Source organism: Pleurodeles waltl, unplaced genomic scaffold (genome assembly GCF_031143425.1).
Source record: "Pleurodeles waltl isolate 20211129_DDA unplaced genomic scaffold, aPleWal1.hap1.20221129 scaffold_39, whole genome shotgun sequence".
NCBI classification, from domain to species: Eukaryota; Metazoa; Chordata; class Amphibia; order Caudata; family Salamandridae; genus Pleurodeles; species Pleurodeles waltl.
The window spans coordinates 9449606-9473117 of record NW_027150097.1 but is presented as its reverse complement, the minus strand read 5'-3'; the positions used below and the strand labels follow the sequence as shown (position 1 = coordinate 9473117).

General features: G+C 46.6%; 4 non-coding genes across 4 annotated transcripts; 2 read left to right on the top strand and 2 right to left on the bottom strand.

Moving 5' to 3' along the window:
- Window positions 1-371: 371 nt before the first annotated feature.
- TRNAV-UAC (transfer RNA valine (anticodon UAC)) lies at window positions 372-444 on the bottom strand. Its single transcript has one exon. It is a non-coding gene; the product is annotated as a tRNA-Val (tRNA).
- An 826-nt stretch (window positions 445-1270) lies between these two features.
- TRNAM-CAU (transfer RNA methionine (anticodon CAU)) lies at window positions 1271-1343 on the top strand. The gene has a single exon. It is a non-coding gene; the product is annotated as a tRNA-Met (tRNA).
- A 4457-nt stretch (window positions 1344-5800) lies between these two features.
- Window positions 5801-5883, bottom strand: TRNAL-CAG (transfer RNA leucine (anticodon CAG)). The gene has a single exon. It is a non-coding gene; the product is annotated as a tRNA-Leu (tRNA).
- Window positions 5884-6602: 719 nt separating this feature from the next.
- Window positions 6603-6675, top strand: TRNAV-CAC (transfer RNA valine (anticodon CAC)). The gene has a single exon. It is a non-coding gene; the product is annotated as a tRNA-Val (tRNA).
- The last annotated feature ends 16837 nt before the right edge of the window (window positions 6676-23512 follow it).

The window sequence follows — 23512 nt, the reverse complement described above, 5'->3', positions numbered from 1 at the left end:
TTTCAGTATGTAAATATGAATCACATTCTACTTATATGAAAATCCATTTTCATTGAAACTATAAGGTCACTTGACCAGATTTGTACTTCCATGTTCTTTTGAATATTCTGGAACATTCGTCTATGAAAAAATCACCATGGAACCCGTTTGCCAAGGCCAGACCTATTGGCTTTGCCCATTCTAGTGTGAAAGCTCCGCTCTATTGGTTAGACCAAGAGATGATGAATAATTCTGGAATAATCAGAGCTCGAGACGGACGGGAGAGATAAAAGACAAAGATCTGAAACTTTGGAATCTGAGAAACATCTCAAAGTGTCCGGTGTGAGGGGTTTTGAAATGTATTAAGCAGTAAAGAAAAATATGATCACACGTGGTTCCACTGGGGATCGAACCCAGGACCTTCTGCGTGTAAAGCAGACGTGATAACCACTACACTATGGAACCACTCGCTATCACTTTTGTTGTTTCACTGAAAATATGAGGCTCAGTCCTGGTATAACAGAGATATGATCATATTCTAGACTGAGAACAGAAAACCTGCCATGAAGTGAAATGCGGGGTTCGCTCCCAGGAGCTAGCACATGGAAGTGATTTTAGTGTGTGAGTCTGGATAAACTAGCACCGAATGGAAGACAGAGTCAACAGTGTGCGATGGAGAGAAGAGGCGCAAATAGAACACAAATTAGAAAAACAGGCGCTGTTCGAAGCCTTAAAGCGCTGTACGGATCACAGAATTGTTTCATTGGTTGCAAGCGGCCCATGAAGCAACATTCACTCTGTGCATTGTCCTATGATGTCACGTGTGATGTGTACGATCACATCAGAGATGAATGATTAACACTGCCGCCATTCAGCCCTCGTGACTCAGTCTCCCCACCTACTGGAGGCAGAGAAAGCTAGTGCCAAGAAGACATCACATCTCTTCCCAAGGGTAGGTCGCTCCCCCTGCCGCTGCAGCTCCACCAGCCCAGGCTCCTGAGACCTCCTAGCAAGCCCAGCAAATTCACAGTAAGTACCCCCCCCCACCGCCCAGCCCCTCGCCCTGCCCTGCGCTACTCACCTCCTCTCCTGCTTCTTTTCTTCATCTCTGTTCTTCCTCTGTGCTCTTCTTCTGTAGTCTTCATCTGAACTCTTCTTTCGTCGTGAACAGACACTTACAGAGAACAATGTGCAACTGCATCTGAGGCCAAGTAGAAAGGATACCGTAAGGCTGCCTGGGCGCTCAACCCATCATAGCACAGATGGGCTGTTGCTGCCTCACTGTCTCAGAGCCTTCTTAGCGCAGTAGGCAGCGCGTCAGTCTCATAATCTGAAGGTCGTGAGTTCGAGCCTCACAGAGGGCACAGCTTTTCTTTTGGCTTCTTTTTTATTTTACAATAGAACTTGGATACCGTATTTCACTTAAAATATGCTTCCCGATAAAGCTGCTCTCAAAACTACAAGCTTACATTACTTTTATACATTCATTAGTGTAACCCTCACTGGGCTTTGCCATTGCTTCAAAGACTGATTGCAACATCCTATCAATTATCCACACGATACTCATATTAATGTACTTTCAACTGCACAAAGACATTGCACGTCACAGAGGAGGGCCGTAACCACCTAGAGACACATAGACATGGACTGAGTTCCATTACAGAGCACGAACATCTGAGCTCAGTTGTCATATCCTAATAAACGCACAAATAAATGTACTTTATCTCGTATAATACGTGAGTGCAGAGGTGGGCAGTCAGATGCGAATCGTAAACCCCGCCCACTCTGACGCAAGCATGCTTCTGTATCACTACTAGTTGACAAGACTCCCTCCTTCAGTGTTTGACGTCATGATGAGGGCTGAGGGTGACTCCCAATCATAGAGCCAAGAGTAGAGGGTTCTGTGACGTCACTACTCACTTCCTATATATTGTTCTGAACATTTAGTGATGTTATTTCATATTAACACGTGCTCTGGCACACGAACGACAGATAATGAGAAACTTAAGAACGGTAGTATATAGACAAAAGCAGTGTCCCACGTACTATACATCCATTGTGATAATTTAATGTATGTACCTCCGCCATGCCAGTAAAAATAGATATGCAACGATAAAAGATGTTATTTAGCATAAAGTGTGCATTACAGGGATCCATTACTAAAGTGCAGAGTTCATATTGCACTTAATTATCGTAAGGAACCCAAATAAAATAAACAATAGGTGTTTACTGGGTGCCAGGTTTCATGGTGTTTTAGGGTATTGTGGCATTCATACTGTAGACTGCTTCCTTCCCCTGATAGCGCCTCGAAGAGCTACAGTTTCCATCGGGATCCCGGGGACACCGTGGAAACATGGCTGGGAGGATGCTGGTTCTGGAAGCCCTATTGTGGGTGCACCGGGTGAGGTGAAGGGGGGTTCAGGATCTGCTCTGGATATTGTGCAGTGAACAGGTAGCTGCACATGAACATGGCGTGCTGGAGAAACATGTCAGAATGGCCCCATCCGCAGTCACCTCCCATTTCTAATTATAATTTGTCAGTCATAGTCATTATAACTTTATTCGGCCAAACTTGGCCACAAAGGTACACAAAATGCATATCACTGTAAAAAAAAAGTCACACATCCCATCCATTAAAACCCCGTAAGACACCTGTTCATTTGTCTGTTACTAAATATTTATTTTAAAATACAATAACATTTTAATTTAACGCGTGGCCGTTGGCATGTCCAGCATATCCAGAAGTCTAGATTCCTCTCTATAGGAGTCATAGCTCTGTTTTACTCTCTCTTCTCTTGAGTCAGAGGTAATCTGTTCTGGATTATCAAAATAATCACCCCACCCCAGATTATAAAAAGTGTCCTTTATATAGGATAGCCATGAAATTGACCCGGCATTATTCTGAGTCAGAGAGTCCAGCAGAACCTACCTAGAAAAATGTGCTTGTGGGACGCGCCATATCTTTAGGTACAAACTGGTCCCGCTTTAGCGCTGGTGCCGCCCTGTGCGACAGTCCTTTTTGGCACCCCCCACCCCATGGCCATCTCCTCGGATTCCCTCACTACCACCCGGCAAAACTGCCCCTCATCTCTCTATAGTCCCTCTCCCACATACATTTCATTTGTTTTAGAGCGCTGGATAGCTGCGTAGCTATCTGCATAAAATATAGCTATTTTCTTTGCATCAGGCACATTAACCCTCTGCGCTACTTTATAGTGGCTCAAAGCTGCCACTGGACAAAACACCAATCTCTCTCTCTCTGGCAAGAACATTAGTCACAAGAGTTATCTTGACATTGTAATTGCTTCCTGAAGGCTGGACACACAAGGAACTTTTCAGCAGGTGCCTTTAAATCCCAAGTTTTGTAAGTTTATTGTTAAACACAGCGCCCCCCCATCCAGGTCACCACCCCGTGCAGCCGCACCGCTCGCTCCACCCTAAAGCCGACCCTGGCCACAAATATAAAGTTGTTAATTCAATACGATCGCCTACATAGGCCACTCCCAATTCTGTATGTGAAGTGACGCTTGCAGTTGTTGGAGGTGTGGCAGTAAGTCTACACAGAAATGTGTTTTCCACAGCTTGAGGCTTCCCTGCAGGAGCAGAACCCCAAACTCCTGCCCCGTGAGTGCCTAATGCTGTGCATTTACTATTATAAATCTGGAGGCTCCTGGACGGGTTTATGCCCCAGTTTAGAGGAAAACTTAGAGATTCCTCCACCGACGCCCCCATTTGTTGTGCTCTGACAGTTGTTAACATCTCCCATTTCCTGTTTTTGTGGAATAAAAACCCAAATAATTAAAAGTGGAGGTTTTTTCAACCAACCTACCTCCTAAATCAAAGATCTCTATTTAAGATTGTTTGGACCACAAGACATGACAAATTACTTCTGCTATTTAACTTTCAGCTTGGGGCCCAACATTAACTCACTGAAGCCTTCAAGGAGCTCCTGGAGGCCATGAGCTTCCTCTGGAATGAGATCTCGCCAGTCTAAGTTTTAAAATATCGCGTGGCGTGGCCTTAGTGGATACTTTTAGCCCCTGCAGTGCGCATGTACATTCTATGGAGAACCAGGCGTGACCCTGACAGATTTTAGGGGGATTATTTGGGGTCAACCCACATACAATATTATTACATAGAACTTTAAAATTAGATAAAATGTTTGCAAGGTTAGGTAACACCGAAAGACAACCCAAAAGATCCCTGTAGTTATTTATAAAGAGGTTTTCTGAAAATTCTTTCAGGTCAATAGCATCCCACCAAAGACGCACCCCGTTTTTTGCTAGCATAATAGCTGAGGTGTTACTTTTGGGAATGGTCTATATATATTAAGATAGTTGATTCCTAAACCAACGGGATTGTGGTCACTAAATGGAAGGGAGTGAATATTGTAATCATCTGAGCACTAGGCCAAATCACTTGAGATCAAAACAAAATCAGTTTCTAGAACCCTGTCCCGAGCAGTAAATGTGGGTACATTTTGATTCTGTCTATCCGTATTGCCCAAGGGAAAGATTAGGGTTAGTGACAATACCAATCCATTCAGAGCTTCACCATATGGGGTATGTATAAAGATTCCAATAATGATTCATTGGGGACCCTCGGTTACAGTAATGATTATGTGGGGTCCACAGGAGTCAAAAGGTTGAGAACCACTTCTGTAGGATGTCAGGTTTTTTATGAGCACACACCACATTTTTTTGTTTTTCTGAAGTGTGATTGAAACAAAGATTTTAATAGGAGCAAATCAAGACAATTGATGCTGTGCAAATGATAAATGTGTTGAAAACTAATTTCTACACATTTTTGTTTGCGTGCTATATATTGTTTTATCAGTAAAACTGCATATCAGTGGGAAGTTTGTGGCCATTTCAATTGAAAATGTGCTTTCTGTAAAAGACTGTGCTCTACCACACCAGGCTTTAAAAATATATTTGCGATTACACACTCCAAAGTGCACCACCCTCTACAGGTCAGATCCTTACCAGTGTCTTGCTGAATGGGCGTGGCTCATTCGCTGCTGAATGGGCGTGACTCATTTGCTGTTGAATGGGTGTGGCTCATTCATTGCTGAATGCGTGCGGCTCATTTGCTGCTGAATGGGTGTGGCTCATTTGCTTCTGAATGGGTGTGGCTCATTTGCTGCTGAATAGGTGTGGCTCATTTGCTGCTGAATGGGTGTGGCTCATTTGCTGCTGAATAGGCGTGGCTCATTTGCTGCTGAATGGGTGTGGCTCATGGGCTACACTTGTTCTTTCTGTGACACTTGCATTTTTCCAAATCCTCATGAGTTCAGAAGACATAACTTAATGAACATCTGGGAGCACCATTTGTGGCAACGACCTGCAGCGAGGGTTATTTATATTGGGCTGTGTGCTGAGGCTGCCCCGTGGTCTCCTGCGACATTCGAGTGCAACCTGTGTAGGGGTGCCTCTTCCAACCAAAGCAGGTCCCTAGTAAAGGTCTTGTTATGCAAACATGGAGGTTGAACCCCCATTCCCGGAGTATGGAAGCAATAAACATACAGCTGCAATTGAAACACAAAGGACCCTGGTGCCACTGAACCTGGTGCACCATTGAAAGCCACGCTCTGGAGAAAGAGAGTGGAGGTCTTTATTTCAGGCCCCTTTGCTCGATTTGTTGGACATTCTGTGATTTAATGTCTCAAAAGCCACCTGCATGCATGTAGTTGAAGAAAGGGATAATAGATCGTAGCGCTAATTTACTGAAACGTTACGTTTATATACTGTTGAACTCGTTTGTAATTCAGTGGAAGGTACTAAAAACAAGTCCAAAAGAAAGTATCAAAATTAAAGATTAATGTCAGAAGTGGGATTCGAACCCACGCCTCCAGAGGAGACTGCGACCTGAACGCAGCGCCTTAGACCGCTCGGCCATCCTGACAATGTTGCACGTAGCACTAGTGGCTGAATTGGAAGTGTATACGAGGACGACACACCCTAGTGCCCAGTTTCCTTTCTTGACGTTTGCCCCTGCAGTCAGACGGCTTCCTGCCCAAAGAGGGGGAGAGAGTCACAAGTGTTTCTACTGATGGCTCACGAGCCTCAATACAAAAGGTTTCCCCCCTCCCGCCTCCTGTCCTTATTGGACACAGATCAATAATCATCTCTCCCCGACATTCTACATATTGTGCGTAAAAGTCGTTTGCCATTGATTCTTAAGGAAAAATAGAGATTTTTTTGCAGCGTTACTGGAAAGGGAAGTCACTGCGGCAGGAAATGACAAAAGTCACAGAACGAGTCACCAGGGAAAGATGTTGTGTTTTTATTCTGCAGCTCAGGATCCCCCCCTCGGGGGGGCAGGGTTACGAGCTGTGGGGGGTGCAGCTCCCCCCGCCCCCGCGACAAAACTCCTCTGTCCCCACATTCCTGGTTTCATGTTCTTCAAGCCGAACTGACTGAAACATATAAGAAAGTGCAAAATCGTGTTTACAAAATGTACGTTTTTCTTCTTAATAAAATGTTATGAAAATAACTCTAAAACGTTCATAATATCGGAAATCCTCAAAGTCAGGGTGACAGTCAAAATATGCAGAATACTGAGTCTACACCGACTGGAAAACAAAAGTCCTGAGAGTTCACCTCAACAGGACAAACATGTGGGTTTCCGTAGTGTAGTGGTTATCACGTTCGCCTCACACGCGAAAGGTCCCCGGTTCGAAACCGGGCGGAAACACTTTTACAACTTGACAGAATTCAAAGCTGAAGAACATAAAATAGTTATAAAAGAAAATATTTCTCACAGGCAACTTCATTTTATTGTCGGAAGTGAAATGCCATTAAAGACAAAGACAACCAATGAGCCCGCGGGTCATAAGAAAGGGCTAAACATTCTGTCCTAGCCGGGCTGGATTTTAATTGTATTCAGTGTAGCTTTTAAACAAATTGGGTGGTACATGGTTTATACACAACTTAAGTCTCCAACCTGACAGACATACAGAACAAATGATGGACTGACCTGGCATCATAACTATAGGTAGGCGTAATTTGTGTAATTTTGAGTAGCAAAAATTCGCAAAATTACTGGGAAAATACTCAAAATTATGCATAATTTGTTGACCATCCATACTAAAGGAACTCCTGCTAGCGCTATAAACACTTCTGTGTTCAGATATATAGTTTTTCACAAAAAAATTACCCAAATAGTCCACTCGGGAAAATAATGTACCTGAAATGTAAAAAAATACCAAAACGGCACAACTTGCATTAAAATTTGTGCGCGAAATTACACAATGTGGATTAATGGCGTAATCTTGGTATTTTTGTGCAATGTTGTTATGCAAAACTTCCAAAATTACGCCAATTACTCCATCGTAATTAACATCTTGCCCAGACCTGCATGTCCTGTCATCAACTCGTGCAAAGTGCCCACAACAATGTGATGCTGGCACTAAACTTCTGTATGTGCAAAGCACTGTGGCGCGGCAAGGGTACCACTGGGCCCGATGAAAGGAAGAAAATGGGCCCTTGTTTGCATTGTTAGCTAGTAAAAGACAACAATAGTTGGGATGAAGAGGGGCTCAGACACATGGGTTCTAGTAGTGATGCAACATTGGCAGCTATGCCCATGATAAAGACCTCTCATAGTGATGCTGAGAATAGTGAGACAGCACGCCTAACGTCGGTATTTCTAGGACATTACTAATTCCGGTATGTGGCACTTTTCTACATGCAGAGTAAGAAACGCAAACTTGGGCTGGCCATAAAGGGCACAGGAAGACTCCTGGTAAGGGAATGACCAATGGGCTGCTTTTCGAGGTGGCTGAACCCAGGCATTATCAGCTATTATTGCACGTCATTTGGAGCCTCCAGGGATCACAGCTATGACCCTTCACATACCTCTGGCAACACCTGTCACTATCTTTGCTATTCATGGCCTCAGAGGTGACAAAATCAATGCCAAGAACGCAGAGGTAGCTCACCTACACGGGTGTCAGGGCGCCAGCCTCCTTGTTTTCTACCATTATTTACTGCCCACATAGTGAATGATAAACTTTTTATTCACTATATTTGAAACAGAAAATGGAGTACCCAGAGCTTGAATAGGATCTTGGCTGGTAGCTGATATAACTGAAGGTGTGCATGTGAGTGAGTATGTGTGTCTGCAGTGCTTTATTTGAGTCAGTGGTTGCAGGTATGGCACACCGGCACTCATTTTATGGCGTGGCACTTATTTTTCCTCAAAAAGGAAAAAAGCAGGAACCTTCAAGAGTGGTTTGCAGTTAGTTTCCCTTCCATTGGATTTGGAGCCTGACTGGCTGGGGGAACAAATGTTTGCTTTCCCCAGGTGTCACCTTACATCTTATATTTGCTCGTGAAGGGACAGGATCTTTACAAGTTAACGAAGTCCCTGGGTCCACCTTACCTGATCTTCCTGTAAGGGGAAGAAAGGCACCTCCCCAGATTCAGGCCATTATTTCTGCTCTGGGTGCATTTTTCACACGTCATATAGGTCAAGCATCATCAGCATATTGGTGAGTCTTGATGCGGCTATCTGTGGGTAGAGCACCAAGGAGCTCCATGAAAAGGTTGGAGATGACAGGAGGCAGTATCAAACCCCGGGGGACTCCACAAGCAACCACAATCTATATCAGAGTGAAACACAAGCAAACCCCAAATTCACCCGTGCTTATCTCCCTGGTAGCTTGGCACAATAACAATCAGGGTTAACTTACTGGCAATGTGTATAGTATTTATGCAGCACGACAAAGAGTAATGAAGTGAAGACATAACAGAAGAAAAATCAAATTAAAATTTATTAAAACATTTAAAACCAAAATGACAAAAATCTGATCAACAGAACCAATAATATGCAATTTTTAAGATTTAAGTGAAAAAGTGCCAAAAAGCACAAAGTACTAACTGTGGCTATCAGGTCATGCCAGACCAGGACAAAACCACAAGTTCAGGCTGACTGCAATGGAGCACAGGCGGATATGGGGACCAAGTTAGACCTGTTGAACAGAACCTTAAATCATGGTTGTGGAACGATGTGAAGTACTGCGTTGAGGATGTGCCGTGCACCTGAGGTGATGCAAGGTCCGTGCAAGGAGATAAGCCATGCAGGAATGGTTCCCGGGGCTACTGTGGGCAATGTGACGTCCTTGCATTAAGATGTGTCACACAGCAGGGAATCCCGTAAGCTATAGTGGACGATGCAAGGTCATTGCGCGGAGCCGCAACAAGCATTAGCAGTTTCGATGGTCTGCAAGGCTGAGATGCAAAGTCCTGCTTCTGGAATGCATTGTACAGTGGTTCCAATGCAGACTTTGGCAAGGTGATGTAATGCACTGCGTAGGTTCTGCTGAGACCACAGATGGGCAGTGCACCTTCAGGTCCACCTTCCACAACTCAGGACTGGGGTGGCACCACTTAGGGGGCAGGAATTCAATTCAGCTGGGTCCAGGGACTGATGCAGCATGTTGGGGAGCCTTTGATGGCCTTGAGGCTCTGATCACAAGGCCAGTCAACTAGCCCTTGGAGTCACTTTGGTGGTCCTCAGTCCAAGTTGCATGTCCAGTACTTCTTACTCAGACAGGAGGGCATCATGGCAACACAGCAGGGCAGCAGAGTGTCAGTCCTTCTTGCAGCAAAACAATACAGTAGTCCTTCTTCTGAGACTTCCACAGGACGAGATATGTACTGAAGAGTTGAGTCTGAGGGTCCAATATGTATATATCTGGCGCTTGCTTTGAAGTGGAAGAAGTTTCTAGAGAAAATCCTTTGAAGTTCTTTAATCCCTTGGGTGCCTTGGACGAGCTGGTCTCGCCATGGGCCACGTCGCTCGTGTGCCGAGGAGGAGACCAGCTCGTACTGCACCTGGCCCACAAACACCCCGTCAGGGATGAAAGGGGAATTGCTTCCGCTTCCACCCCGACCCTCCTTGATCCCCTCCCAGTGACGCCTGATGACGTCAGCACGCGATCGCGTGCTGACCTCATCAGAGGTCACCTCACCTTCCAGCACGATGCAGAAGAGAAATGCTCAGCATTTCTCTTCTGCTCGGGGGAAGGGGCTGGCAGAGGCATGAAAGGAAAGGAAAGGCCTTTCCTTTCATGTCTCTGCAAGCATTTCTGCTGCCCGATCGCGATGCGACCGGGCAGCAGAAATGCCCACTAGACACCAGGGAATGATTTATTTTAGGCCATTTCTGCCCCCCTTGGGAGCAGATCAGCGTATTTCTATTAGGCCGATCTGCCCCCGGGGGGGGCAGAAACCACTTAGGCACCAGAGAGTGGTGTGTGTGTATGTGTGTGTTTTCTTTAGGGGGGCAGCCCCTTGGGTAAGGGTCGCTCCCCATGGGGGCACATTACTGTTGGCCATATCTGCCCCCCCTTGAGGGCAGCTTGGCCTATTTTTGGAAGGCACATCTGCCCCCAAGAGGGGTGCAGAAAGCCCACCAGAGACCAGGGAAGATTTTTTTTCAAAAGAAGAGGGCATCTCTCACAGAAATGTGGGACAAATGTGATTTTTTAGCTACATTTGAGGTTTGCTGAGGATTTTGGGTAAGAAAACATTGGGGGATCCATGCAAGTCACACCTCCCTGGATTCCCTCTGGTGTGTAGTTTTCAGAAATGTTTGGGTTTGGTAGGTTTCCCTATATGGTGCTGAGCCCAGGACCAAAAACGCAGGTTCTTCCCCCGCCCCGAAAAAACAGGTAGTTTAGTATTTGATAATTTTGATGTGTTCACATAGTGTTTTGGGGCATTTCCTTTTGCGGGCTCTAGGCCTATCCACACAAGTGAGGTACCATTTCTATCGGTAGACTTGGAGAAACGCTGGGTGGGAGGAAATGCGTAGCTCCTCTCAGATTCCAGAACTTTCTGTCACCGAAATGTGAGGAAAAGTGTGTTTTTGGCCAAATTTTGAGGTTTACAAAGGATTCAGGGTGACAGAACCCGGTGAGAGCCCCACAACTCACCTTGCAAAAAACACTTCAGATTTTAGTGTAAAAATGTGATGTGTTCATGTTGCATTTCCTGTCGTGAGCATTAAGCCTACGCATGCAAGTGAGGTACCATTTTTATCGGGAGACTTGGGAGAACACAGAATAGCAAAACAAGCGTTATTGGCACTTGTCTTTCTCTACATTTTTTCCTTCCAAATGTAAGGCAGTGTGTAAAAAAGACGCCTATTTGAGAAAGGTTTTCTTGATGCCTGTATTTCACTCTTTATATTTCAGCAAATGAATTGCTGCATACCCGGTATAGAATGAAAACCCATTGCAAGGTGCAGCTCATTTATTGGCTCTGGGTACCTAGGGTTCTTGATGAACCTACAAGCCCTATATATCCCGCAACCAGAAGAATCCAGCAGACATAACGGTATATTGCTTTAAAAAATCTGACATCGCAGGAAAGTTACAGAGTAAAACGTTGAGAAAAATGGCTGTTTTTTTACCCCAATTTCATTATTTTTTTATTTCAGCTATTATTTATGTAGGAAAACCTTGTAGGATCTACACAAATTACCCCTTGCTGAATTCAGAATTTTGTCTACTGTCTAAATGTTCTACTTTCTGGGATCCAGCAATGGTTTCACACCCATTTCTGCCACTAACTGGAAGGAGGATGAAAGCACAAAAAATATTAAAAATGGGGTATGTCCCAGTTAAATGCCAAAATTGTGTTGAAAATTTGGGTTTTCTGATTCAAGTCTGCCTGTTCCTGAAAGCTAGGAAGCTGGTGATTTTGGCACTGCAAACCCTTTGTTGATGCCATTTTCCGGGAAAAACCGCAAGGCTTCTTCTGCAGCCCTTTTCCCATTTTACTTTTTTAACGAAATGTTTGCTGTATTTTGGCTAATTTCTTGGACTCCTTCGGGGGAACCCAGAAACTCTGGGTACCTCTAGAATCCCTAGAATGTTGTAAAAAAAGGACGCAATTTTGGGGTGGATAGCTTATGTGGACAAAAAGTTATGAGGGCCTAAGTGCGAACCGCTCCAAATTGCCAAAAAAGGCCTAGCACCTGAGGGGGAAAAGGCCTGGCAGCAAAGGGGTTAAGCTTCCCTCCTTCAAGGGGGGCAGAAATGGTCTAAATACATTTTGCCCCCCAGGGGAGCGACCCTTGCCTAATGGGTCGCTCCCCATCTCTAAAAAAACAAACAAACAAAAAAAAAACACAAAAAAACAATTTGCCCTGGCGCCTAGAGGTTTCTGCCCCCCCTGGGGGCAGATCGGCCTAATAACAATAGGCCGATCTGCCCCCGGGTGGGCAGAAATGGCCTAAAATAAATTCCCCCCCCCCTTCCACCCCCCCCCCCCCCCCCCCCCCCGGGAGCGACCCTTGCCTACGGGGTCGCTCCCCCTGCGTGACATTGGCGCCAACAAAAAAAATCCCCGGTTGTAGGAGGCTGGACTGGCTTGTAGTGAGTACCAAGGGGTACTTGCACCTTGCACCAGGCCCAGTTATCCCTTATTAGTGTATAGGGTGTCTAGCAGCTTAGGCTGATAGATAATGGTAGCTTAGCAGAGCAGCTTAGGCTGAACTAGGAGACGTGTGAAGCTACTACAGTACCACTTAGTGTCATATGCACAATATCATAAGAAAACACAATACACAGTTATACTAAAAATAAAGGTACTTTATTTTTATGACAATATGCCAAAGTATCTTAGAGTGTACCCTCAGTGAGAGGATAGGAAATATACACAAGATATATATACACAATAGCAAAAATATGCAGTATAGTCTTAGAAAACAGTGCAAACAATGTATAGTTACAATAGGATGCAATGGGGAAACATAGGGATAGGGGCAACACAAACCATGTACTCCAAAAGTGGAATGCGAACCACGAATGGACCCCAAACCTATGTGACCTTGTAGAGGGTCGCTGGGACTATTAGAAAATAGTGAGAGTTAGGAAAATAACCCTCCCCAAGACCCTGAAAAGTGAGTGCAAAGTGCACTAAAGTTCCCCTAAGGACAAAAAGAGTCGTGTTAGAGGAATAATGCAGGAAAGACACAAACCAGCAATGCAACAACTGTGGATTTCCAATCTAGGGTACCTGTGGAACAAGGGGACCAAGTCCAAAAGTCACAAGCAAGTCGGAGATGGGCAGATGCCCAGGAAATGCCAGCTGCGGGTGCAAAGAAGCTACGACTGGACAGAAGAAGCTGAGGTTTCTGCAGGAACGAAAAGGGCTAGAGACTTCCCCTTTGGTGGACGGATCCTCCTCGCCTTGGAGAGTCGTGCAGAAGTGCTTTCCCGCCGAAAGGACGCCAACAAGCCTTGCTAGGCGCAAATCGTGCGTTTAGCGTTTTTGGACGCTGCTGGGGCCCAGGAGGGACCAGGAGGTCGTAAATTGGACCTGAAGAGAGAGGGGACATCGAGCAAGACAAAGAGCTCTCACTGAAGCAGGTAGCACCTGGATAAGTGCCAGAAACAGGCACTACGAGGATGCGTGAAACGGTGCTTGCCGAAGTTGCACGAAGGAGTCCCACGTCGCCGGAGACCAACTTAGAAAGTCGTGCAATGCAGGTTAGAGTGCCGTGGACCCAGGCTTGGCTGTGCACAAAGGATTTCCGCCGCAAGTGCACAGGGGCCGGAGTAGCTGCAAAGTCGCGGTTCCCAGCAATGCAGCCCAGCGAGGTGAGGCAAGGACTTACCTCCACCAAACTTGGGCTGAAGAGTCACTGGACTGTGGGGGTCGCTTGGACAGAGTCGCTGGATTCGAGGGACCTCGCTCGTCGTGCTGAGAGGCGACCCAAGGGACCGGTGATGCAGCTTTTTGGTGCCTGCGGTTGTAGGGGGAAGATTCCGTCGACCCACGGGAGATTTCTTCGGAGCTTCTGGTGCAGAGAGGAGGCAGGCTACCCCCACAGCATGCACAAGCAGGAAAACAGTCGAGAAGGCGGCAGGATCAGCGTTACAGAGTTGCAGTAGTCGTCTTTGCTACTATGTTGCAGGTTTGCAGGCTTCCAGCGCGGTCAGCGGTCGTTTCCTTATCAGAAGGTGAAGAGAGAGATGCAGAGGAACTCGGCTGAGCTCATGCATTCGTTATCTAAAGTTTCCCCAGAGACAGAGACCCTAAATAGCCAGAAAAGAGGGTTTGGCTACCTAGGAGAGAGGATAGGCTACTAACACCTGAAGGAGCCTATCAGCAGGAGTCTCTGACGTCACCTGGTGGCACTGGCCACTCAGAGCAGTCCAGTGTGCCAGCAGCACCTCTGTTTCCAAGATGGCAGAGGTCTGGAGCACACTGGAGGAGCTCTGGACACCTCCAGGGGAGGTGCAGGTCAGGGGAGTGGTCACTCCCCTTTCCTTTGTCCAGTTTCGCGCCAGAGCAGGGGCTAAGGGGTCCCTGAACCGGTGTAGACTGGCTTATGCAGAATTGGGCACATCTGTGCCCAACAAAGCATTTCCAGAGGCTGGGGGAGGCTACTCCTCCCCTGCCTTCACACCATTTTCCAAAGGGAGAGGGTGTCACACCCTCTCTCAGAGGAAGTTCTTTGTTCTGCCATCCTGGGCCAGGCCTGGCTGGACCCCAGGAGGGCAGCTGCCTGTCTGAGGGGTTGGCAGCAGCAGCAGCTGCAGTGAAACCCCAGGAAGGGCAGTTTGGCAGTACCAGGGTCTGTGCTACAGACCACTGGGATCATAGGATTGTGCCAACTATGCCAGGATGGTATAGAGGGGGCAATTCCATGATCATAGACATGTTACATGGCCATATTCGGAGTTACCATGGTGAAGCTACATATAGGTAGTGACCTATATGTAGTGCACGCGTGTAATGGTGTCCCCGCACTCACAAAGTTCAGGGAATTGGCTCTGAACAATGTGGGGGCACCTTGGCTAGTGCCAGGGTGCCCACACACTAAGTAACTTTGCACCTAACCTTTACCAGGTAAAGGTTAGACATATAGGTGACTTATAAGTTACTTAAGTGCAGTGTAAAATGGCTGTGAAATAACGTGGACGTTATTTCACTCAGGCTGCAGTGGCAGGCCTGTGTAAGAATTGTCAGAGCTCCCTATGGGTGGCAAAAGAAATGCTGCAGCCCATAGGGATCTCCTGGAACCCCAATACCCTGGGTACCTCAGTACCATATACTAGGGAATTATAAGGGTGTTCCAGTAAGCCAATGTAAATTGGTACAATTGGTCACTAGCCTGTTAGTGACAATTTGAAAGTGATGAGAGAGCATAACCACTGAGGTTCTGGTTAGCAGAGCCTCAGTGAGACAGTTAGGCACCACACAGGGAACATATACATGCACACCTATGAGCACTGGGGCCCTGTGTGACAGGGTCCCAGTGACACATACATATAGGCCACAAACCTATGAGCACTGGGGTCCTGACCAGCAGGATCCCAGAGACACATAACAACCATACTGAAAACATAGTGTTTTCACTATGAGCACTGAGGCCTGGCTATCAGGATCCCAGTGAGACAGTGAAAACAGTGACAAACACCCTGACATACACTCACAAACAGGCCAAAAGTGGGGGTAACAAGGCTAGAAAGAGGCTACCTTCTCACACCCCCCCCCCCCAAACGAAGGACAATAAGGCTAACCTTGGCCAGTTGAGACTTTATTGTCTAAGTGGTGATAAGTAGAGAGTAGCTCTGCAATAGACTGGTTTCTCCCTTTATCATCCACTATATGGTTACTTCCCTGTGGGGATGTAAACCACCCTGTTTGAAGTTTTTTAGCTAAGCAACAATGTGAAGATGTATTTTCAGAGTTTCTATCAGTAAGTTTTAGTTTAGAGCAGTGGGAATTGTCCACTGAACCTATTTGTAGTGATGGAAATGCCAGACAGGGATGCTGTCTCAGAAAAGCCATAGCTGGGCAAAAACTTTGTCCATCTGGCTGGAAGAGAGAACAGGGATGCTGTTTCTCTTGAGTTGGAGCAGGGCAGGGATGCTGTCCTATGAGCTCCACACTAGGGCAGGGATGCTGTCCTAAGTGTTGTGAGGTAGTGCAGGGTTTCTGCACTAAAGTTTCTCTGGGAGGGTTGGAGGGATGCTCCATGTTAACTAAAATGGTGCTGTTTTTCTCACCAATGTTAGTTATCCCACAGAGAGGTACTTCCACCTCAGGGAGTCCAGCTTTGCCAGCTGATGATTCCCTTGGAACAGGTGCCACCCCAGGAGAGGTTTCTCCCACCACAGGAATAGTATCCTGAATGGTAGGGTGGTTAGGGGATACTGTGATACCCTTTTTACCTGTTGATGGAGAGGGATCCTGAGTTTTCAGGCCTTCTCTCCTTTGCTTTTTCATTTCACTTGAAATGAGAGGGAACAATTCCTCAGGGATGCCCAGCATGGCTGCATGGGCATAAAACTCTACATCAGCCCAACCTGAGGCCTCTAGGTCATTACCTAAGAGACAATCTACAGGTAAGCTAGGTGATACCACCACCTGCTTAGGGCCAGTAACTCCACCCCAACTAAACTGAATTATAGCTAAGGGAAGAAACTTAGTGGAGTTATGGACATCAATAATCTTATACTGTTGTCCAATGATGTGTTGATCAGGGTGCACTAGGTTTTCAGTCACCAAAGTGAAACTGGCACCTGTGTCCCTGTAGGCCAAGGCCTCAACACCATTTATTGAAACTGTCTGCCTGTACTTATCCATTGTAAGGGGACAAGCAGCCAGTGTGGCAAGGCCAATGCCACTAGGTGTGACAGAAACTGTCTTGGGACTGATTACATCAGTTTCCACTATGGACCCATAAGTGAACCCAACTACACCCTTTGCTTGACTGTTGCCAGCAGTCCCACCACTAGTACCACTACTGCTAGGGACACTAGAGCTTGATGTATTAGTGGTGGTAGGCTCAGGGGGTTTACCTGGACAGGACTTATCCCCTGGCCTATGGCCTCTGTTTTTACACACAAAGCACCAAGGCTTTTTAATGTGTGCAGGTTGGGAAGAAGAGGAAGAATTTGTTTTATCCCCACCCTCTGAAGAGTGTTTAAGATTTGAAGTGGGATCTTTGGTTTTACCCTTATCCCCATGCTTATCTTGAGATTTTTCACCATCTTTCTTCTTATTGCCATCTTTGTCACCCCCTGTATGAACTTTTCTGTTCACCCTTGTTCTGACCCATTTGTCTGCCTTCTTTCCCAATTCTTGGGGAGAGGTCAGATCAGAGTCTACCAGGTACTGGTGCAACAAATCAGACACACAATTATTAAGTATATGCTCTCTCAGGATTGTGTTATACAGGCTTTCATAATCAGTAACTTTACTGCCATGTAACCACCCCTCCAAGGCCTTCACTGAATGGTCAATGAAATCAACCCAGTCTTGTGAAGACTCCTTTTTGGTCTCTCTGAACTTTATCCTGTACTGTTCAGTGGTTAAGCCATAACCATCCAGGAGTGCATTCGTAAGAACTTGGAAATTATTGGCATCATTTTCTTTCACAGTAAGGAGCCTATCCCTACCTTTTCCACTAAATGATAGCCATAGGATAGCAGCCCACTGCCTTTGAGGGACATCCTGTACAACACAGGCCCTCTCAAGTGCAGCAAACCACTTGTTAATGTCATCCCCCTCCTTATAAGGGGGAACTATCTTGTGCAGATTCCTGGAATCATGCTCTTTTGCAGGATGACTATGGGGAATACTGCTGCTGCCACCATGGGTATCTAAACCCAACTTCTGTCTTTCCTTCTCTAATTCAAAAGACTGTCTATCCAAATCCAGCTGTTGCTTTTTGAGCTTCAGTCTGGTTTGTTCCACCCTCAACTTATTGAGTTCCCTCTCTAACATTCTGTCATCAGGGTTGGTGGGAGGGACATTTCTAGAAACAGAGCTATGATGGGAATGAACAGAAGGAGACCTGTCCCTTACAGAAGCCAACTTAACAGCTTGGTTTACAGAAACATTACTACCAGTACGGTGAGAATAAATGCTTTTGCTATGATGTGAGACAACACTATTTATTTGGTGTGGCTCATCATCATTACCATCTATGCTAGATTGTCTAGTAATGGGCAGGCTAGGAAGTTTCTTTCCTGAATCTTTTCCTGGGGGAGTCCCTGAATCAGATTGGGAACTATTAGGTACTTTTTCAACAGATGGGGCACCTATGGCCTTATCCTGTTCTCTAAGCATGTTAAGTAACAGTTCCAAGGAAGGATTCTTCCCTACACTCAAACCTCTCTCTATACAGAGACTCCTTGCTCTTTTCCAGCTAAGGTTGTCATATGCAAGTTTGGACAGATCAACACTTTGGCCTGTGCCAGACATTTTTAGAGAGAGTTAAAGTGATAGAAAAAGAGAAAAAAAGTTTTCAGAACTTTTTGGAAAGACAGAAAAAACTTTTTAAACTTTTAAGAACTTTTTGAAAGTTTAGAGGTACTTTTAGCACTTAGAAAAGAGTGAAAAGAGGAAATGCAAAACTTTTTGGCTATGTGTATATACACTGACCTTGTTTTGTATATTTTTCTCTTATGAAAAGTACAATGACAAGAGTGGTAAGTAGTCTCAAGCACTTATCCCACCACTGCACAACCAATGTAGGAGGCTGGACTGGCTTGTAGTGAGTACCAAGGGGTACTTGCACCTTGCACCAGGCCCAGTTATCCCTTATTAGTGTATAGGGTGTCTAGCAGCTTAGGCTGATAGATAATGGTAGCTTAGCAGAGCAGCTTAGGCTGAACTAGGAGACGTGTGAAGCTAATACAGTACCACTTAGTGTCATATGCACAATATCATAAGAAAACACAATACACAGTTATACTAAAAATAAAGGTACTTTATTTTTATGACAATATGCCAAAGTATCTTAGAGTGTACCCTCAGTGAGAGGATAGGAAATATACACAAGATATATATACACAATAGCAAAAATATGCAGTATAGTCTTAGAAAACAGTGCAAACAATGTATAGTTACAATAGGATGCAATGGGGAAACATAGGGATAGGGGCAACACAAACCATATACTCCAGAAGTGGAATGCGAACCACGAATGGACCCCAAACCTATGTGACCTTGTAGAGGGTCGCTGGGACTATTAGAAAATAGTGAGAGTTAGAAAAATAACCCTCCCCAAGACCCTGAAAAGTGAGTGCAAAGTGCACTAAAGTTCCCCTAAGGACAAAATAGTCGTGTTAGAGGAATAATGCAGGAAAGACACAAACCAGCAATGCAACAACTGTGGATTTCCAATCTAGGGTACCTGTGGAACAAGGGGACCAAGTCCAAAAGTCACAAGCAAGTCGTAGATGGGCAGATGCCCAGGAAATGCCAGCTGCGGGTGCAAAGAAGCTTCGACTGGACAGAAGAAGCTGAGGTTTCTGCAGGAACGAAAAGGGCTAGAGACTTCCCCTTTGGTGGACGGATCCCTCCCGCCTTGGAGAGTCGTGCAAAAGTGTTTTCCCGCCGGAAGGACGCCAACAAGCCTTGCTACATGCAAATCGTGCGTTTGGCGTTTTTGGATGCTGCTGGGGCCCAGGAGGGACCAGGAGGTCGCAAATTGGACCTGAAGAGAGAGGGGACGTCGAGCAAGACAAAGAGCCCTCACTGAAGCAGGTAGCACCTGGAGAAATGCCAGAAACAGGCACTACGAGGATGCGTGAAACGGTGCTCGCCGAAGTTGCACAAAGGAGTCCCACGTCGCCGGAGACCAACTTAGAAAGTCGTGCAATGCAGGTTAGAGTGCCATGGACCCAGGCTTGGCTGTGCACAAAGGATTTCCGCCGGAAGTGCACAGGGGCCGGAGTAGCTGCAAAGTCGCGGTTCCCAGCAATGCAGCCCAGCGAGGTGAGGCAAGGACTTACCTCCACCAAACTTGGGCTGAAGAGTCACTGGACTGTGCGGGTCACTTGGACAGCGTCGCTGGATTCGAGGGACCTCGCTCGTCGTGCTGAGAGGAGACCCAAGGGACCGGTAATGCAGCTTTTTGGTGCCTGCAGTTGCAGGGGGAAGATTCCGTCGACCCACGGGAGATTTCTTCGGAGCTTCTGGTGCAGAGAGGAGGCAGGCTACCCCCACAGCATGCACAAGCAGAAAAACAGTCGAGAAGGCGGCAGGATCAGCGTTACAGAGTTGCAGTAGTCGTCTTTGCTACTATGTTGCAGGTTTGCAGGCTTCCAGCGCGGTCAGCGGTCGTTTCCTTATCAGAAGGTGAAGAGGGAGATGCAGAGGAACTCGGCTGAGCTCATGCATTCGTTATCTACAATTTCCCCAGAGACAGAGACCCTAAATAGCCAGAAAAGAGGGTTTGGCTACCTAGGAGAGAGGAAAGGCTACTAACACCTGAAGGAGCCTATCAGCAGGAGTCTCTGACGTCACCTGGTGGCACTGGCCACTCAGAGCAGTCCAGTGTGCCAGCAGCACCTCTGTTTCCAAGATGGCAGAGGTCTGGAGCACACTGGAGGAGCTCTGGACACCTCCCAGGGGAGGTGCAGGTCAGGGGAGTGGTCACTCCCCTTTCCTTTGTCCAGTTTCGCGCCAGAGCAGGGGCTAAGGGGTCCCTGAACCGGTGTAGACTGGCTTATGCAGAATTGGGCACATCTGTGCCCAACAAAGCATTTCCAGAGGCTGGGGGAGGCTACTCCTCCCCTGCCTTCACACCATTTTCCAAAGGGAGAGGGTGTCACACCCTCTCTCAGAGGAAGTTCTTTGTTCTGCCATCCTGGGCCAGGCCTGGCTGGACCCCAGGAGGGCAGCTGCCTGTCTGAGGGGTTGGCAGCAGCAGCAGATGCAGTGAAACCCCAGGAAGGGCAGTTTGGCAGTACCAGGGTCTGTGCTACAGACCACTGGGATCATGGGATTGTGCCAACTATGCCAGGATGGCATAGAGGGGGCAATTCCATGATCATAGACATGTTACATGGCCATATTCGGAGTTACCATGGTGAAGCTACATATAGGTAGTGACCTATATGTAGTGCACGCGTGTAATGGTGTCCCCGCACTCACAAAGTTCAGTGAATTGGCTCTGAACAATGTGGGGGCACCTTGGCTAGTGCCAGGGTGCCCACACACTAAGTAACTTTGCACCTAACCTTTACCAGGTAAAGGTTAGACATATAGGTGACTCATAAGTTACTTAAGTGCAGTGTAAAATGGCTGTGAAATAACGTGGACGTTATTTCACTCAGGCTGCAGTGGCAGGCCTGTGTAAGAATTGTCAGAGCTCCCTATTGGTGGCAAAAGAAATGCTGCAGCCCATAGGGATCTCCTGGAACCCCAATACCCTGGGTACCTCAGTACCATATACTAGGGAATTATAAGGGTGTTCCAGTAAGCCAATGTAAATTGGTAAAATTGGTCACTAGCCTGTTAGTGACAATTTGAAAGTGATGAGAGAGCATAACCACTGAGGTTCTGGTTAGCAGAGCCTCAGTGAGACAGTTAGGCACCACACAGGGAACATATACATGCACACCTATGAGCACTGGGGCCCTGTGTGACAGGGTCCCAGTGACACATACATATAGGCCACAAACCTATGAGCACTGGGGTCCTGACCAGCAGGATCCCAGTGACACATAACAACCATACTGAAAACATAGTGTTTTCACTATGAGCACTGAGGCCTGGCTATCAGGATCCCAGTGAGACAGTGAAAACAGTGACAAACACCCTGACATACACTCACAAACAGGCCAAAAGTGGGGGTAACAAGGCTAGAAAGAGGCTACCTTCTCACAGCTGTGTGCTGAGGCTGCCCTGTGGTCTCCTGCGACATTCGAGTGCAACCTGCGTAGGGGTGCCTCTTCCAATCAGAGCAGGTCCCTAGTAAGGGTGTCGTTATTCAAGCATGGAGGTTGAACCCCCATTCCCGGAGTATGGAAGCAATAAACATACAGCTGTAATTGAAACACCCTGGTGCCACTGAACCTGCTGCACCATTGAGAGCCACGCTCTTGATAAAGAGAGTCAAGGTCTTTATTTCAGGCCCCTTTGCTCGATTTGTTGGCCATTCTGTGATTTACTGTCTCAAAAGCCACCTGCATGCATGAAGTTGAAGAAAGGGAAAATAGACCGTAGCGCTAATTTACTAAAACATTATGTTTATATACTGTTGAACTCGTTTGTAATTCAGTGGAAGGTAGTAAAAACAAGTCCAAAAGAAAGTATCAAAATTAAAGAAAATATGTCAGAAGTGGGATTCGAACCCACGCCTCTAGAGGATCACAGAATTGTTTCATTGGTTACAAAGAGGCCCATGAAGCAACATTCACTCTGGGCATTGTCCTCTGGTGTGATGTGTACGATGACACCAGAGATGAATGATTAACACTGCCCCGCCATTCAGCCCTCGTGGCTCAGTCTCCCCACCTACTGGAGGCAGAGAAAGCTAGTGCCTAGAAGATATTACATCTCGTTAGGCGTCACTCACTGCTGTTCCTGCTGGAGGTAGAGACAGCTGCAGCGCCTTGAAGATCTCATTCCTCGGACAGTGACTCAGTGCTGCCCCTGCTGGAGGTAGAGATACATACCTGTAGCGCCTTGAAGATCTCACACCTCGGACAGTTACTCACTGCTTCCCCCCCCCCCACCCCCATCCCGAGGCAGAGATAGCTGCAGCGCTTTGAAGATCTCGCACGTCGAACAGTGACTCGCTGCTGCCGCTGCTGGTGGCAGAGACAGATGCAGCGCCTTGAAGATCTCCCACCTCGTGGGAAGCGGCGTCTCCTCTCCCTTCAGTTATGGTAATCGGACGAGGGCGCAGCTCCCAGGGACATCGCTGTAATATTTCTCATTATAATTCAATATGTTTGAAATACTTTCAGGATGAATGATTCATTGAAAGTGTGGAGGTGGTAAAGAGACACTTCTAGAGAACACGATACAGCAGCTCCTGAAGCCGAATAGAAAAGATGGCCTGTGCTGCCTCGGCGCAGCCCCTCACAGTGCACAAGGGGGGCTGCGGAGAGTGATTTTCAGAGGCTTCTTAGCGCAGTAGGTAGCGCGTCAGTCTCATAATCTGAAGGTCGTAAATTCGAGCCTCACAGAGGGTACACCTTTTCTTTCAGCTTCTTTTTTATTTTAAAATATAACTTGGATACCGTATTTCACTTAAAATATGCTTCCCGATAAAGCTGCTCTCAAAACTACAAGCTTCCATCACTTTTATACATTACATTCATTAGTGTAACCCTCACTGGGCTCTGCCATTGCTTCAAAGACAGATTGCAACTGTAGGAAAGTACCATCTTGCCTGGCATGTTACCCCCATTTTTCACTGTATATATGTTGTTTTAGTTGTATGTGTCACTGGGACCCTGTTCACCAGGGCCCCAGTGCTCATAAGTGTGCCTGAATGTGTTACCTGTGTAGTGACTAACTGTCTCACTGAGGCTCTGCTAATCAGAACCTCAGTGGTTATGCTCTCTCATTTCTTTCCAAATTGTCACTAACAGGCTAGTGACCAATTTTACCAATTCACATTGGCTTACTGGAACACCCTTATAATTCCCTAGTATATGGTACTGAGGTACCCAGGGTATTGGGGTTCCAGGAGATCCCTATGGGCTGCAGCATTTCTTTTGCCACCCATAGGGAGCTCTGACAATTCTTACACAGGCCTG